Here is a 19,013-nt window from a genome sequence, read left to right as displayed (position 1 = left end):
CTACTGAATGGGGACAGGAAGTTGGCATTCGCTAATCGAGATGTGAATGCAGAGATTACACCGTTACCTATGACTCTTATCAAGGACTCTGGTTCTTTCAGAGAAAGCCCTCTCTTCTGCTGTCTAAATCCTGGCTACCCTTCAAGACTCATCTCAAATACCACCTCTATTGTGTCCACTCGGGCTCAGAAATAAGGCTTTCCGGTATTTTGACAGCAGCCCTAGTTTGTAGGGAGAGGGAAGGACTTGGGGCCAGAAGCCAACAGGCCTCGGGATGGTAACATGAGGGGGGTGCTAGTGGTCAAAGGTCCAGTCTTCAGGGGCCCACAGCAAATAGGCTTAGTTCCTGCAAGCATCAATCAGTCACCTAGAGGGTCCACACTCCTGCTGGGGCATAGAAGCAGACAGTTCCGGCATCGAGCCTTGGCTGAAATTAACTGAGCAGTCTCGTCAGGGTGGTTCCCAGTGACTGGTACATTTACAGCGGGAGTCCTCCTGGGGACAGGAGATTGTGGTTCAGGTGCCCGAGGGAAGAGGCAAACATGAGCAAGGCAGGATGCCCGGGCCTCAGTCTGGATTAAGAAAGTTGATCAGATCTCAATCACGCAGACCAATCTCCCACCAGGGAGAGCTCAGAGAAGGTGGAAATGCTGTGGGTCCCAGGTGTTCAAGACTCAGAGGATGCCGCATCAGCAAACTGGCAACAAACTGTTGATTCCAGCCCGACCAGCTGCTAGTCACCCCGGCTGGCGCTCCAGAATGGCTGAGCTCGAGGGTGGAAGGTGTTGTGAGCCGCAGCTGCTCTGGGCCAGTGGAGGCAGGGGCCGTGAGAGCCTGCCCTGCTCTCCTCCCCGTCCCTGTTATGTTTGCTGTCACCCCTCCTCACTTTTGTGTTCTCCTCCTGTAAATAACCCCTGCGGCCGGTAACAGAGGGCCAGGCACACACAGTAAATGAGAGTCAGTTGGATCGAATTGCATTGAGCTCCTTGGCAGTTCAGGCCTTGGTCTGTGCTACGCTGCCCAACCCAGTCCTTTTCCATATTTTTTATATCACCGATGAGGACTCCTCTTCCTCTGTGCGTGGGTGAAATGTAGAAGCAGTGACTCTCCATTCTCCCGGGTGAGTGGCTGGACGCATAGGAAATGGAAGGCAGTGCATTGTTTCCCACACCCTGCCTTCCTCTGCCCCTCAGCAAAAGTGATCTATCCCTTCTTCCTTTCTGTCCCCGACATCAGTGGAAAACTTGATCTGGTTGCCATGGAGACCAGCCACTGACTTCAGAGCGCCTGTTTATTAAAGATGAAAGTAATGTATGCCTGGCTGATCTGAACAGCTGTCAGAGATTCGGCTGTTAGCAAAGGAAGTCACTAATTTCGAGGTATAATCACTCATCTAAGAGAGAGACGGCCCGCCTTCATCTTCCGAGTGGAGCTGGGCTGTGCGGGTAAGGTCGGCCCAAGCAGGCATTTCTGGTTCTTTTTTTTTTTTTTTTTTTTTGGCTGTTTGTTTTATGACTAATACGGTAACTCTACTTCTTTTCTCCCTTATTTCCTACTGAAAATACATGGTCTTTCAGTCGTGTGATAGATTAATTCAGTTTCGTGGGCAGGCCCAGGAAACCCAAACCCTCTTATGACGTCGTTTCCTTTGGAAAATGTATTCTGGATTCCAAGCCACCTACTTACAGATGAGGTTGTCTGTTTATCCGTTCAACAGCCTCCACCAGGTGTGCAAGAGGAAAAGAGGCGGTGTTGAGCCCCACAGAGAGCGGACTTGGTGTATCTTGGGTGTGCTTCGACAGGTGGGAGAAGCAGGCACCTTCCGAGGGAGGCAATATATTAGAAGAGAGGTGGGGTCTTCATCTTTCAGCCCAACGAGCTGTGTGATCTTCAGGAAATTAGCCCCTTTCTTTTTTCTTTTTGCTCTTTCCATTCTTTCAATGATAAGCCCTGAGTGTTCTCCAAAACCGACTGAGAAAATGGGTTAATCCCTGCTGGGTTGTAAGGAGCGGCAGTGCCCACCGCAGCATTTCGGGAAGACCCAGCGAGCAGGGGGCCTGTGGTGCAGGGAAGAGGCTGCTGGTAGCTGATGCCTGCTGTCTTGTCACAGCGCAGATGACTCTCCATTCTTTTCTGCTCCCTTTCCTCATCTGAAAGAGAAGTGATGAGTAAGCTGATTCTTTCCAACTGTAACTTTTCTTTTGTTCCATAGAGACTTAAGTGTGGGTTTCCACGAACAGAGAGGCCTCCCAACACTGGACAGCTAAACAAGGGTTAACCCTGAGTCTAGGTCACCGTTAACCAAGTACAACCTGTACATCTGGTCAAAGTTGTCTCTGGCCAAGGCAGGGGCTTGTTTCCGTCTCTTGGCCTCAATGTGCAGGTAGTGGTCTGGGCAGCAGCTCCTGTCCCATTTCTCCTGAGCTGCCCGGTGTTTGGGAACAAAGATGAAATATGAAGTGGGGATCATTAGTGCCTCTAGAACATGGTGCACCCAGAGCCCAGATTAGCCTGGACTCCAGAAAGGCAGCTTCTGGACAGGCAAACCTCAGAACTGCCACCATCTATCCCCTGGGAGCTTTTATTTCTCATCAGCTCCATACCTAGGGTAGGCAAAACAGCCGTCTCCTTGTCACCATAATGCTTCCTCCTTTCCGAGTTCATCCTGAACCCATTTTTCTCCACAGGATGTGCACCTGTCTTAGGTTTACATGTTTCACTGAAGGAAATTCAAATCCCATTCATGGGATGCCAACATAGGTCATAACACTTGTTATAAGCACATCTATTTGATTATTTTTTTTAATTTTTATTTTGAGAGAGAGAGAGAGAGAGAGCACGTGTGCACAGGGGAGGGGCAGAGGGAGAGAGAGAGAATCTTAAACAGGCTCCATGCCCCACATGGAGCCCGACTCACAACTGTGGGATCATGACCTGAGTAGAAATCAAGAGTTGGATGCTTAATCGACTAAGCCATCCAGGTGCCCCAGTACATCTATTTAAAAAATTTTTTATGCTAATTGTATAAAACAGTAGAGGAAAGGAAGAATACTCATTCATCCATCCATCCATTTAATAATTACTTATTGTAGGCACTTACTTATGGGTCAGGTAGATTTATAAGGTAAATCTGGTCTCAAGGAATGTGCATTTATTTTTCTTAAAACCTGCCTTATTGAGGGACACCCGGGTGGCTCAGTTGGTTAACCATCTGACTTTGGTTCAGGTCAGAGCTCACAGTTTGTGAGTTCGAGCCCAAGTCAGACTCTGTGCTAACAGCACAGAGCCTGCTTGAGATTCTTTCTCCCTCTCTCTCTGCCCCTCCCTGCTTCCCTCTCTCAAAAATAAATAAATAAGCATTAAAAAAAAAACAAAAACGGCTCAATAAACCAATTCTACAAGCGGATTGCACTGTCAAAGGAAAACCTTTTCTTTTCCAAACTTCTTTCCTTTTTCAAACTGAGAGTGATTAAGGAAACTCATTTCAATTTCTTGTTTTGTTTTGTTTTGCCTTGCTTTGTTAAAGGAAGACCGGAGGAACCTAATCCTAGGTACTGCTATTATATGGGGGCTGGGAAACTAACACAGCACTATTTAGTGTGGGGCAGAGCCTATATGGAGGGAAAACCATTTTGTCCCTGTCTGAGGCCAAGGGAAGCCATGATCTTTTCAGAAACTCATAGAAATTCCAACTGAGAGAAAATTAGTATGGCGTTCTGTATGCAATTTCCTTACTTTCACAGAATTTACAATCTAAAATGCAAAAACCCTGGGGCCCCTGGCTGGCTCCGTTGATGGAGCCTGTGATTCTTGATCTCAGGGTTGTGGGTTTGAGCCCCATATTGAGTATAGAGGTTACTTAAAAATAAAATCTTAAGGGTCACATGGGTGTCTGTCAGTTAAGCCTCTGACTTGAGCTCAGGTCATGATCTAGGTGTTCGCGAGTTCCAGCCCCACATCAGGCACTGTGCTGACAGCTCAGAACCTGGAGCCTGCTTTGGATTCTTTGTCTCCCTCTCTCTCTGCCCCTTCCCTGCTCACAGTCGGTCTCTCTCTGTGAAAAATAAATAAACATTAAAAAAAAAATTAATAGAACATAAAATCAATCTTAAAAAAATAAAATAAAATGTAAAAGCCCATTCTTTGGCACTTCTCACAGAGGTTTGGTGTGAGTGAGCTATAGATCCATAGCAGGCAGGCCAGGCTTGTTCTGGGGCCCTTTTCTTGCCACAGAGGGAAGTGAATCATAGATCCACCACTCTCAAATGCAGATACTGTTTTCTCTCATCCCAAAAAGAATTCAGGCAACCGTGATTTCATCCACATATGTCATGAGTCAGCTTATCAAAGTCTGAAGTGGGACTACCCTTAAATGATCTGTGTTTAAAAACTACCTCCCCCCATCCCCATAAACAAGAAGATGTAAAGGACCACTCAATCACCTACATAAAAATCATGAATCATGAGCACTCATCTTGCCTGCCTGAGAACTCTGGCATCTTACACATTTGATTCTTTTTTTCTCTGTTCTCCTTTGGGTTGACACTCAGAGCCAGGCCTCATGGTTGTTTATCAGCTGTCTAAGGCTATCTTAAAAGATTTTTGCTTTCATTTATAACATAAGTCACATTCTTCTTGCATCCGCTACTGTATTTTCCAAAGGGGTTATGTTAAAGGAAATTCAACACCCACTTTTCTCATTATTTGCTCCTCAGTTTGCTCACTCATCAAAAGGCCAGTGCTATTTGATACTTCAGAAGATTATTTTCCCTGTTAGGTGATGTGTCAAGGCCAGGGGAGCTGGCCCCAGTGTCAGGTGACTGAGTTTTGTTCCCATTTCTACTGTTGACTCAATAAATGTCCTTGGGCAAGTCATTGAGCCTTTTTGTGCTGCAGTCTCTGGGGATTAAATCTGCCAACTGTATCATATGGATTTGAACCATAATGTCCTCCGGGATAAAAATAGGAGGGGGCCAGGTGTCCATGGGGCCCCAAACTGATGGGAGGAGGGTGACCATGGGAGCTCAAAAATGTCCTTGAGCTGCAAACCCTGTAACAGCTTCAGGTCACACCAGTGCCCTTGGGCATTTGTCCAGTTGCCTGTGGGGTCAATTCCAGCACTTGAATTTTTCCAGAAAAAAGAAGGTACTGCATTAATCACCCAGACTTGTATATTCTGTCTGCTCCATATCCCTATGCCTTTATACTTCCTTCCCCTGCTATGATACTCACCACTGACTGCTATTACTTGTTTGATTGCTTGCCTCCTGGGCTGGAAGCTTCTTAGCAGGGGATGGAGGGGAATCATGTCTGCCTCATGCAACATTGTACCCACAGTGTGGACCATGTGCCTGGCAAATAGAAATTATACTAGAAATATTTGCCAAATGGATGAATGAATGAGTGCTGCCTAGCCTCAATAACATCCCATTTTGTTATCACTGAGGTTGCCTATTCCTGGCCAAGAATGTCGTGGGATCTGATTATCCCCATCTCCCCACAGCCCCACTATGGTATGACAACGAAAGCAGGTCTCAGACCAAATGGCTGTCATGCACACACATTTATTAGTAAGAAGATCCAAAAACATTCAAAAGCAGTTGGTTCCGTAAGCTCAGCAAAGTCCCAGCCTTCTGAACTTTTAGGTGTTCTGTCCACATTTCACATGAAAAATTATCTTGACAATGATAGGACAATATCCTAAAGACCAGATTTAGTTAACATTAGGCATCCAGAATTGTCCCACTTCATGGCCGAACACAGGACAAGTTCCAAATCATGCCTTTGACTTCTGAAAGGTGACCATTGAAGAGCTGGTTACAGTGTGATACTCAGCATTCATAAAAGTGGGGACCGCCCCTAATGTTTTAGCCAATCCACCTGTCTTGAATACCACTTGGTTCAAAAGCCCAGCGCTAGCCTCCTTTATATTAATTAACAGATTGCTAATTTTGCCAACAGAAGTCACTTCTATCCATTTTGCTAGTCAAATTTCTGCTGTTGACTCCAGATAAAGATGGTTAAAGCACTCGGAGTAACCACCTGAATAGTTTTGTCAAGATGAACTAATGGAAGCAATAGAAGCCACTCAGACTTTTAAAAAGCAATTAAAAAGGCCCATGAGGCCCTGCTCTTGGAAAATGAAGAGTTGCTTAGCTCCCCAGGGCTATCCTCCTCCAGAGTTCTTTTTTTAATTTTTTTTTCAACGTTTATTTATTTTTGGGACAGAGAAAGACAGAGCATGAACGGGGGAGGGGCAGAGAGAGAGGGAGACACAGAATCGGAAACAGGCTCCAGGCTCTGAGCCATCAGCCCAGAGCCTGACGTGGGGCTCGAACTCACGGACCGTGAGATCGTGACCTGGCTGAAGTCGGACGCTTAACCGACTGCGCCACCCAGGCGCCCCTCTTCCTCCAGTGTTCTTACTAACCATCGGGGGGGGGGGTTGTCTACTGGTTGCCTTCCCCAGGTGGACCTCAACCTGTGCATTGTAATGGAGTATAATATATTCCAGGCTTGGCTATGCACATAATTGTGGGTCCAAAGGAAAGTTGTCTGATGGGCCCCAGAACCTTTTGGTTCTACTGACCAAGGAAGTTTTCCTCACCTTCCTCTTGTTTCTGATAAATATTTATATCAAGGTCAGCTGAAAGGTCACCCTCACAAACTCCTCTTGGTTCCCAGCTTCTCCAGTCTCTCAGATCTGACATGGATGCCCTGCACTGCTGACCCACTCCATAATGGTCAGGAGCCTAAGCCATGTCACAGAGAGAGGTCTCTGGGCTCCTGGGTGGCTCAGTTGGTTAAGCGTCTGACTTCGGCTCTGGTCATGATCTCGCTGTCCATGAGTTCAAGCCTTGCATCAGGCTCTGTGCTAACAGCTCAGAGCCTGGAGCCTGTTTCAGATTCTGTGTCTCCCTCTCTCTCTGCCCCTCCCCTGCTCTCTCTCTCTCTCTCTCTCTCTCTCAAAAATAAATGTTAAAAAAAAAAAGAAAAACAAAGAGGTCTCAAGCTATTTGTGCCACACTGACCCTTTGTGCTATTGTGGCTGATATGTTTCCCAGAGTTGTATCAATGTTCTCCCCTTACACACACACACACACACACACACACACACACACACCGCGTTCTATAGAGTGAAACTCTGTCTTGGGAGTCTGCTCTGAACCTCAGACAACGTGGAGATTCTGCCTAGCTTCTGTTGCTCTTCCCTGTAGAATTAGAATATACCCCAGGCAAGGTGCAGGCAATCACGGGCTCTCAGGGGAACCATGGCCCAGAACCATGCCATCCCGCCACACTGGCTATCAGGAACCCCTTGGAATATAACACACAGCCTGAAGCTGCTAACCCCATTGGATATTTTATCCTCCTGGCTACCCCTGGGATAACGAATCCTGCTGCCCTAATTCTACCTAGTTATAGGTTCTTTTCTATCCCACCATGTGTGATGCCAAACTTGCACAGTGTATTTGACTCATAGTGTTATCACAGCAATAGGGTTAATTTTATATGTGTCTGTCTCCACGGGAAACAAGTTACATTATCTGTCATTCCCACTTACCCTGCTGGGGGGGGCGGGCAGGGGGAGGGGTGGGAAAACCCAAAAGAGCAGCTTTAAGTGGTTGTGCTTTGCTCCTTATGACCCCGCTCCTAGAACTGATTGGTCCAGCGGGTGGGGGCAAGGGAGGGAGACACTAACCAACAGGCAGCTAATCAAAAGGCTGGTCAGCAACTCATTTCATAACCTGGAGCACACGCAGAAAAACTGGGTTAATCTCCGTTTCTCTGAAATTTAAATAGAAAAATGTCAAGAAAAAAAGACGCGGTAGGATGCTTAGAAACAGGAAAAGTGAGGCCCCAATGGGATCACAATGAGCCCAAAGTACAAAATATTGAAACTATGGGTGAGCGGTAGCAGTGGAAGAGAGGAGTTTCAAGCCAAGGGAAAGAAGCAGCTGGGAGGAAATTGAGCCAGGGCAATGGGTGTGACCCTCTAGCTCCTGCCACGAAGCCCAGAAGTTTCCCGAAACTAGAGTAGCTCCCCCGTCCCAATGCTGTGAGCCTGCCCCGTCCAATGTCTGTTCCTGGCTGTCTGTGGAAGACCAACTCCGGTAATGTTCTGCATTTAGTTTTACAAAAAAATAAAAAATACCCCCCCCCCGCCCCCGCCAGGCTAGTCTGCCTGAATCTGCTCCTATGGCCAAGAAAATCGTCCATCTTTCTGGACGATTCTCAGTGTGTGCAAAGATGGTGGGCATGTATCTTTGTAGCTTTTGATCCCTAATACAACACATGGTAAGCAACAGGTTCTCTGTAATTGAAGCCTGAATAAAAGAGTATTTGAAAGCTCAGTGAACAGTCAAGTTCATGCAATTACTATCTTATGTTGCAATGTCTTCAGTTTGGCTCTCAAAGTTGAACAAAGGATGGTCACATTTCCTAGCTCCCACCCCTCAAGCCTTTCCTGCTCCATGAGATTCTAGACACACGGCTAATTTTTAAAAATATAATCCTTAATCAGATTCAAAATCTCCCTTGAGAAAGTAAATTGTCCTTTTCCTGTTCTCATTCCAGTTTGTTGAACTAATCAACACACACACACACACACACACACACACACACACATCATTTTGATTTTGGACTGTCCTCACTATTTTTAGTACCCAAGTTTGTGGTTCTAATCAATTTATCTAAAAATTAACCAGAACTGGTTTGAGTTCCTCTTCCTGTTTGAAAGGTATTTATCAATTCACTCTTCTGTAACTTTGAAGATAAGTTAATTTATTATAGGAAAGCAGTAACTTTTTCTCCCAAAGGTATATAAACATCAGCTTGGTTATGAAGGGAAATTTTTAACTTGGGACTATTGAAAATTATTTACCAGAGGAGGCATACGTATTGATCCCCTGACACAATGATGAAAGTCATGGTCCCCTCTCTGGTGGCTATCCATCTAGAGGTGGAAGTTGGTCCATCTGTTTTCCCCCACCGTTCTAAGAGCAGTGGTGGCTTTTGCTACCTCAGCTGGCCCTGGCTGGACATCAGGATGGGGAGGGAGAGGGAGGTTCATGCTAGACCAGGGTCAGCAAATATTTACAGTAAAGGGCCAGATGGTAAATATTTTAGATTTTGTGGGCCTTACAGTCTCTATCACAACTACTCAAACATGCTGTTGGAGCACAAAAGCCACAGGCAATATGTAAATGAGTGAGTATAGCTGTCTTCCAATAAAACTTTATGGTTACTGAAATTTAAATTTTGTTTTGAGAGAGAGAGAGAGAAAGCATGCACATCAGTGAGCAGGGGAAGGGCAGAGGGAGAGGCAGAGGAAGAGCAAGAGAGAGAATCTTCAGCAGTTTCCATGCCCACTGTGGAGCCTGATGCAAGGCTCGATCCCATGACCTGAGTGGAAATCAAGAGTCGAGCGTTTAACCAACTGAGCCACCCAGGCACCCCTGAAATTTGCATTTTATGTTATTTTGTATGTCACAAAATATTATTCTTTTGATATATTTTCAGCCATTTAGAAATGTAAGAGCTATCTTTGCCTAGTGGGCTGTACCAAAACAGGATAAAAACATGGATGTAGGTATGAGGTCCCTGCTTCCTGCCCTACTTGAGTGCTGGGGGTTCAGGATATAGAATAGATGCCTCAGATAAATGTGGCGACTCCCAGGGTGGAAAGATTTGGGTCTCTCACCTAGGGTGAGTCCTGGGGAGACTTGAGCCTCCAATAGAAATTTGATGTCCCTCATGGTATAGAAGCATCAGAACGACAGTGGTCAAGGGAGGAACCTAGAGAGAAAGGCCTGGAGCTGGCTCTGTGACAAGCACCCAGAATCATGAGGGCAAAGTAGTCAAAATTCCTGAGACCCTATTTGAAGGGAGTGTAGGGGAGGTTGACCGGCATACAGCAGATTGAGAGAAGAGGCTTGCTGGGAAGAGACACCGTCTGGACCTACAACCAGTGGCCCCTCAGCAGGGACAGCAGAGACAGTGGCTGATGCCCAAAGATCTCATGGGATGTGGTTCTCTTCAGAGGAGAAGCAGCCTTCCCCCACTCCTTCAGGTTTCCTAGAGTGGATGAGAGGCTCCTCACCTGCCTGAACTAGAGGTCCCAGAGGATTGTGCAGAACATGCTCTGAGCTCTGCCAATGCCAGAGCTGAAAAGCAGAGTACCTTCTTAGTGGCCTTTCCTTAGAGAATATTGCTATCCACAAATGCGGAAGATCTGGACTCCCTGTGCCCCCCACCCCTTCTCCCTGGAGTTCTTAGGCAGATGGAGAGAAAGTGCTGCAGCACCTAGGCAGTGTCGAGAGGAGTTTTGGGCTCACTACTACTCTCTGCCCTCCACTGGCATCTTCTTAGCCAGAAGCTGTCGCATCTTGTCCTCACAGTCACGGGCTGGCATCTACTATCCATGCCCCAAGTCTCACCATGGTCTCCAGTCAGCAAGTGCACGTGTTTGCATTCTTTTGATGTCAGTCCCACTTTCCTTTGGCTCTTCAAGCTTGTGATACTTGGACAGTTAGGCACACCTGGCTGCTTTCTCTTCCCCTCACTAGAGAGTAGGCGTCTTTGAGACACTCCCTCGGCCTCTCAGTCATTGCTGGTGCCATGCCAGGCAGGGCCAGCTCTCATATGCTTGCAGAGCTCCTGGTCCACATTCAGGGAAGTGAAACATAGCCCCCTCTGCCCCTGCTTCATCTTTGACCAACATGGTGTTTTTATTGCCCCACCTCCCAGACTCGAGTAAGGAGGCCGATGGTGAGGACAGTCAGGGGCCCTCTCAAAGACATGTATTCATATCTATCTAAAATTTATTCTCATAATTCTTTCACTTCAGACATATTAGGTCTTGGTCTGGATGACTTAAATTATAAAGATGTCAAATATCTCCAAATTGATGTATCAATTCAATGACATCCCAATCAAAATCCTACTTTTAATTTTTTTTTTTTTTGAAATTGATAGACTTATTCTAAAATGTTTGGGGAAAAAAAGAAGTTCCATAGATAGCTAAACCAATCTTGAAACAGAAGAATAAAGAGGGGGAAATTGCCTAACAGATATTGAGACACAAAGTTGTTTTTAATGTGCCAGTGAAGCGGAATGTAGAGCTGATAGGTAGCCCTATGTTTACCTATGAACTTCACCTAACACAGAGTTGGCATCACAGACCAATAGGGAGAGAGGATGGATCATTTAGTAGATGGTGGTGGTGAAATAGGTAGCAAAAGGAAAATAAATTTGGATCCCCATCTAACCCTATATACAAAGAGATTTCCAATGGATTAGAGACCTAAATATGACAGGTGGAACTATAAAGTTAACAGGAAAAAAGTGTGGTAACCTGGAATGGGTAAAAATTTCTTAAACCAGACTTCAAAAGTGCAAACCATAAAGCAAAATGATAGATCTGATTACATCAAAATTAAGGGTTTCTTTTAACAAGTGACACCACACTTGAGCTGAATTTAAGAGATAGATGACAGATGGGGAGAAGAGATTTATGATGTCTAAAAGTGACAAAGGAAAGGCATCTAAAATACACAAAGCCCTGCGATTGAACAAGAAAAGAAAGTGGGCCAAAAGAAAAATACATTAATTATGCAAACAGATAACTTACAAAAGAGGAAACCCCAAAGCTTTAAAAGGATAGGAAAGAAACTGCTCATTAGTAATCAGAGAAATGCAAATTAAAGCAACGATAGAGATCACTTTACATTCTGAGGGTGTGTTAAATTGTAAGGTTAACAGCTATTAGGTTGGCAAAGTTAGCTGGATAATGCCAAGTGCTGGCAGGGGTGTGGAAATAGAGATTCCTCTTGCTGCTGGTAGGACCACAAGTTGGAGAATTATCTGGCACTAGCTAATCAAATTAAGTATGGATACTTAATGACCCAGCAATTCCACCAATGACATAGACCTTGAGAAATTCTCACACACACACACATTAAAGGGGCATGTAGAAGTAGGGGTCAATCCAAGATTTCTGGGGCTCGATGTTTATATTATTTGGGGAAGCCTGGCTACAAAAAAAATGAATATAAAATTAGGTACAGAGCTTTGGAAAACCCTTTGGGAAATGAGACCTTCAAAGCTTAGGCTTTATCAGCCTCTCTATGAACCTGTCTCTGCATCACTGTCATGTGTGCAGACTGGGGAGTTGAAAGCTTCTAAGCCAGTTTTGTTACTACACCTACTGGGCTCCTTAGGGGTAAATAATGGGTAGTATTAGCTCAGCATTCTCTTTAATAGTAAGATATCCACCTAAACTTAAAAAAAAATGTAATCTTCCAGTAATGGAGATCCAGATCCCCAAACTGGCTCAAATAATCCCTATCACTATAGCTGAGGACCACTGGGTATAAATATGCAAGAGGGCCCAGAGAGATATAGTCAGGAAATCCCCATGACTCTGGCTTGGCAGGAACACTCAGATGTACTTATGAGAGAGATAATATTTTGCAATACTTCCCAGTTTATTTATTTTTGGGAATGCCTTTCAACCAAGGAGAATGCTTAGAAGAGGCACATGAGAGTCCCTGGGGTATGCTGGCTTGTTCTATTCTGCATGCTGAGAGTCCAGGACATGGCCCTGGGCAGTGTGCTGGGTTCATCTGCCCCAGCCAGCATTTTTGGAAGGGCAGCAGAAGCTGGAAACACTGGACTCTTCTGTGAAGCACAGTAGCCAGAGAAAAGGAAGAGGCTAGAGGAACGTGAGCCTCTCCTATGTGGAGCTAGATCTAAAGATAGCTGGTGTGAGGCCTCTGGGAGGTGATGAGGTCATAAGGCTGAAGCTCTCATGAATGGGATTAGTGCCCTTCTAAAAGAGGCCTGAGAAATCTACCTTGCCCCTTTTGTCACATGAAGATACAATGACAAGACAGCCATCTGCAACCCAGAAGAGGGCTCTCACCAGAATCTGACCATGTGGGCACCCTGATCTTGGACTTGCAGCCCAAGCGGCAATAAATTTCTGCTATTTATAAGCTACCCAGTCTATGGTACTTTGCCATAGCAGCGCAAATGGACTAAGACACCTCTATAGAAAGGATCATTCGCGAAGGTTGCATGCGGTGGATCCATGACCTGAGGCTGATAGGGTTTGTGATAGAGCATGTAACAGAGCACCAAGGAGGCACTGCTGGACATACTAGATGGGATTCAGGACAGAAGCCCAGTGACATGGAGGAATGGAGTGATTGGCCGATGCTTAGGGCAGATTGGTCACCCTTTTTAAAGGGCCATGATGGTGTGTTGAGAGTCAGTGAGGTGTGTGTGTGTGTGTGTGTGTGTGTGTGTGTGTGTGTTACAGAGAGAGAGAGAGAGAGAGAGAGAGAGGGAGGGAGGGAGAGATGTGTTGGGGAGTAACCACTGCTGCTTCAGCTCCCTAGGCTCACCTCAGGCTCAGAGCACAAGGTCAAAGACAACTCAACAAATTCCAGCTGCCACCTGCTGGTGCAGCTGAGGCTTCTAGTCAGGAGCTCAGCCTGCAACGATAGAGCAGCTGAGCAGAATGGGATTGAGGGAATTAACTGGTAACATTTCACCTACGATTTGCCTAGCAGTTATGGAGGAGGAAACCCCATGAGCCAAGGTAGAGGAGAGACATTTCATGGGCCCTCTGGGGCACCCCTGGCTGTGGTATGGACTATATGGCTTAAAATGGTGGAAGAAGACTATAGAAGAGAAATTTGGGGTCCAAATGGCAAGGGCCTTGAATGATTGTGGCCTCAGAGTTCAGCCAATGATGAGCAACAGAAGATTTTTAGAGAGAAGAAAGGGGAAATTAAATGTTTTTATTTATTTTTTTTTTTAATTTTTTTTTTCAACGTTTATTTATTTTTGGGACAGAGAGAGACAGAGCATGAACAGGGGAGGGGCAGAGAGAGAGAGGGAGACACAGAATCAGAAACAGGCTCCAGGCTCTGAGCCATCAGCCCAGAGCCCGACGCGGGGCTTGAACTCCCGGACCGCGAGATCGTGACCTGGCTGAAGTCGGACGCTTAACCGACTGCGCCACCCAGGCGCCCCGAAATTAAATGTTTTTAGACAGAACTCTGGAAGCAGGAAAGAGAGGAACGGGGCGGGGGGGGGGGGGAGGGAGGGGCTTGGACCTACTGTGCAAGACCTACTATGAAGGTGCCTGCAGAAGTCTCTGGAAAAGATAACAAGGACCTGAGCCAGGGGCACAAGGATGCAAGGCCCAGATCTCCACTAAACCTAGCATGGGAAAGATGAGAAAATGGATCAATACAATGTCAGACACAGCCCGTGAGGACTATGGCAAGGCATAGACAAGCACCTCATTGTGCATGGTGGCAGGAATATCATAAAGAGACGGACGGTGAGCTGTGTTCTGGAGGATGATCCAGAATGAGCCAGGCAGGAAAGCTGAGCAGAAGGTATTCCAGGCAGGAGGAACAGTACTTGTGAAGGCCCAGAGGCCCAAGAGAGCATGGGGCCTTTGGGGAAGTGCAAGGGATTTGCTGTGTGTAGTTGGTGTCCGGGGTGTGAGTAGGGGATTTCGAAGAGATTTACCTCCCCCCCCCCCCCCACCCCACATCAGGCTCATGGAAGGCAATTAAGAGCCACTGAAGGTCAGGGTTGAAATGCAGATCAGGAGCTGACAAGCCAGGTTAGGGCAAAAGACACAGATTAGAAGATCATGTTACGCAAATACTGATTTAGAATAGCTGAAGGAAAACTCCCAGATTTCCTTTCTCTGTGCTCCATTCTTAAATTCTGTTTTATGTGGCAATCAGTTTAACTGGTACTTTTCTCCCAGTCTAGATAATTACTAAGCATATGGATTTTTCCAGTATGAAATTAATCTGCTCTGTGGAGTAAATTGCTTGGGCAGAACTACCTCAAACTTTTTTTCTGCCCTGGCAGTCCCCACCCCCAGAGGGTCTCAGGATGTGCTGAATTTGACCATGGACTAAGTCCCAGGTGGGCTATTGAGCCAAGGCTGAGGTGAGAGGGTTCCAGCAGGAGGTACAGGCAGTGAGGCTCCTACTTGGGCCTCAAAGGACAAAGGCTTCCGCTGGGGACAAATGGTGGGGAAGCAGACAAGAGAGAGGAAGAGTAGAACGAGGCTCCTTTCCAGCTCGTCCTGCAGTGATGGTGTTACGTTTAGGAGTCAACAATTTTTCTAGCCAATAAGAAATTCAAATTTCCTGAAAGGGAAAACACCCTGGCATTGATGTAGCAAATTTCAAGTGGACTCCACATTCCACGGGAACAATCTAGAATGCATGTACTAGTTTCGTCTGTTATTGCAGGTTGCATTCCCTGGCAGGCCAGCTTCACTTGGCAATATCACATTTAAAGAGAAATGGACTTATCTCCAGGTTTTGTGTCCCAGGCTTACCAAAAAGAAGAATAAAATTAAAATAGAATCTGAAATTTTAAAAACACTAAAATTAGTGTCTCGGTTCAGATTGGCTTTTCTTAAAACACTGCTCTCTACTCACAGTTTCACTGCTGAGGAACCCATAATAACTGTCTACAGCCTTTGGATTTGGTTATAACTTTCTTTGGTCTTTAAGGCTCTCCATAAGGAGCAATCTCTTCAGTTTTGTCTCCCACTCCTGTGAACTTCTATCATGTATCCTAGTTCAGCCTATAATCTTACTGATCCCCCTGGACACCAGCCCCCAAGCTTGTTTCTATTTTTGCATTCTATTTTGCCTTCTGATTTATACAGCTTTCCCTAACTGCCTCCTTCTTTTTCCACCTGCCCAAATATGTCAAGATTCAGATTTGGACCCAGTGCTTCCGTAGCTGACCATATTTTGTGGCCTCTGCATATATCCATGTTTCTCTTCTCTCAGACCTGTTTAGGGGTGCAGCTCTCCCCCACTCAGAGGATGGTGACCTGACTGCAGCTCAGGGTAAGTTCTAATTGGCTAAGTCAATCATTATGGTCTCTTCCACGACTAGTTGGGGTGGACCATGAGTTGTAGGGGAAGAGGTCTGCCCAGACACCTCTGAAAAGTTTTCTTTCACTAATGGACATGGCCATGTTTGGATGCTCCAACTGGACACTGTGTAGCCATCTTGTGCTCAGGCAGGAAACTACCAACTACACTGAAAATGGCTGAGTGGAAAGATGGAAAACTCCAGTGTTGAGATTCTAACACCTGCCCTGTCTCTATACTTGCCATTGAGTGAGATAATGCATTTCCATATTGTTTAAGCCTCTTTGAGTTGGAGTTTTTGGGGCAATGACAGCCAACAGCTTCCTAAGTGACCCAGGCCTTCTTAACCTGAGGTACACAGATTCCCAAGAGGTCTGAGGATAGAATTCAAGGGTCCATGAAAACTGTACATTTAACATTCGAATATTTCCTTCCATTATGAATGTAGGCAACAAGCTTCAGCGATATTAGTAGAACCTGTGACTTGGTCCTAATAGAAATCATGGTTATTTTCATATCATATTTTGGTTGTTGGAAATATCTTGAACAGCACTTCATAATGATTTTCATAGGCCCTAGGCACCTTTGCCTTTGTGGATCTCTTGCTCCATGAAAACTATATTTTGCTACTGCAGTATAAATACAAATGTATAAGTATATATTAAAGCATTTTCTTTGGCCTCAAATTTACATTTTCTTTGGACTTTAAAAATGAAAACATTGGGGCGCCTGGGTGGTGCAGTCGGTTAAGCGTCCGACTTCAGCCAGGTCACGATCTCGCGGTCCGTGAGTTCGAGCCCCGCGTCGGGCTCTGGGCTGATGGCTCGGAGCCTGGAGCCTGTTTCGGATTCTGTGTCTCCCTCTCTCTTTGCCCCTCCCCCGTTCATGCTCTGTCTCTCTCTGTCCCAAAAATAAATAAATGTTGAAAAAAAAAAAAATGAAAACATTTTTAGGGCCCCTGTGGTCGCTTAGGCACTGTACCTACAGTGACTAATGAATAAGTCAGGTCTGATCTCAAATATCATTAATGTTTATCACTACTTCAAAATTTTGGTAGTTACCTGACCCATTGCTAGAGCTTCAATGCATTAACTCAGAAGTGCGTATTTATTACATTACAAATTAGGGTTTTTTTTAAAAAAAAAACTATTTTAATAGTTTTATCTCAACAAAACTGATATGTGATACATAACCATATATATTTATGATTATATTCTACATTTTAAAGTATTGTTCTGGAAAAAAAAATTTCTGTGAGGGCTCCACAGGCTTAACCAGACTGTCAAAGTGTCCATGGCATGAAATTGGTAAAGAATGACTATGACAGCATTCCCCATGATTGGAGGTGGCTTTGGCTTCTTTCCATCAAGACTCATAGTAGTGCCAGTCGTTTTAAGAAATGATTCTACTGAACTCAGGATTTTAAAGTATTTGCTTTCGCCATGAGTGATGCTTCATGTTTTATTGTTTCTGTAAAGTACATCTCCTCCTCCTGTAAGCTCTTTGAGGGCAGACAATTTGCCATCCATTTCCTTCTACCAAATAGTACTGGCCCAGCCCCAGTCATCCAGTAGATGCTCAGTTAATGCTTGCTGACTCTCCCTGGCCTGAGAGCCACCTGAGAGAGGTGATGTGGAAGGTTGTGGTTGTCATTTATAACATCAACCAGCAAAGTCCACAAACATTCTAGTTTCCCTTAATCTGAGCTGCAGGCTCAAAGCCCTTATAAATTTCCCCAGAGCAAAATGAATTCTAAATTGAACAAAAGTCCAGTGTTTAGGATTATAAATGTAGAAACACAGGGATGTGGGGGAAAAAGTAAGAAATCTCATTTCAGGGAGGCACAGAGAAAGAGATCTTCCTTAGAGCTTAAACTAATACCCCATTTTCATACAGGTGTGTATGGGGATTTAGGGACCTCCAGGCCAAGTCCAGAGTCTAGCTCTATGCACTTTCAAATGCCAGCTTCCAGCTAGAAAAGTAGGGGGGTGCCTAGAAACCCTGGAAGAGGAGGCTGAACACAAAATAAGAGGCTGAAAATGAAGCTCTCTCTGCTTGTCCTCCATTTATCACCAGTAAAGTCCCCAGGAAGAGTGATGCACACCTCTGACTTGCACACACTGTCCTCAATTTAATCCTTACCACAAACCCTGTGAAGCAGATATTATAGTCCCTGCTCTGCAGACCAAGGAAATGAACCCAGAGAGGTTGAAAGTTATAGACCTCCCAAAACTAAACTCTTGCCATTTTTCAGTGTGTATCTAAGAGATCCGTGCTCCATATACTCCTATGTAACAATGGTACAATCAGTACTGTGTTAACTCAGAAAGGTCAGCATTGGTAAAATTCTATTATTTAATATACAGTTCAAGTTCAAATTTCCCCAATCATCTTAATAATGTCCTTTTTATCTTTTTTTCCCCTTGACCCGGTATCCAACGATTACACGTGGCATTTAGCTGTCACATCTCTCTTCTTTTTTTTTTTTTTCTTTTTTTTTAAAAATTTTTTTTTTCAACGTTTATTTATTTTGGGGACAGAGAGAGACAGAGCATGAACGGGGGAGGGGCAGAGAGAGAGAGAGACACAGAATCGGAAACAGGCTCCAGGCTCCGAGCCATCAGCCCAGAGCCCGACGCGGGGCTCGAACTCACGGACCGCGAGATCGTGACCTGGCTGAAGTCGGACGCTTAACCGACTGCGCCACCCAGGCGCCCCAACATCTCTCTTCTTTAATCCAGAACAGTTACCCGGATTTATTATTGTCTTTCTTAACAATGACATTTTTGAGGATTTCAAGCCAGTTGTTTTGTGGGACATCCTTCAATTTGGATCTGCCTGTTTTCTTTGTGATTAGATTCAAGTTAAACAATTTTTGGCAGGAATATGGATAATTTCTTCTTGATTAACTGGTGTTTATTGCCTGCTGGACCCTTTAAAGTGTGAGGGGGAGGCAAAGAATCCATGTTCTTGGGATATCTTGTTTACAAGCAAGTTTCCCAGGTACATAGCAGTTTTGAAGACATTGTTATCTTTGTGTTTCTTGTCCCAATTAATGAAGCTTCTTCTGTCAAGACAGGC

General features: G+C 45.2%; 1 protein-coding gene across 1 annotated transcript in view; it reads left to right on the top strand.

Annotated features, from left to right (window-relative positions):
- Nucleotides 1-1,332: 1,332 nt before the first annotated feature.
- The window catches only part of RTN4IP1 (reticulon 4 interacting protein 1), a 154,832-nt gene continuing 137,151 nt past the window's right edge, over nucleotides 1,333-19,013 (top strand). The window contains exon 1 of the mRNA XM_086707521.1: nucleotides 1,333-1,445. The gene's annotated coding sequence lies outside the window, so the exon portion shown is untranslated. The remainder of the gene's footprint in view (nucleotides 1,446-19,013) is intronic.

The sequence above is a fragment of the Puma concolor genome, chromosome B2 (assembly GCF_028749965.1).
Source record: "Puma concolor isolate L17-30 chromosome B2, mPumCon1.1.hap2, whole genome shotgun sequence".
Classification (NCBI taxonomy): domain Eukaryota; kingdom Metazoa; phylum Chordata; class Mammalia; order Carnivora; family Felidae; genus Puma; species Puma concolor.
This window is presented reverse-complemented; position numbering and strand designations above follow the sequence as displayed.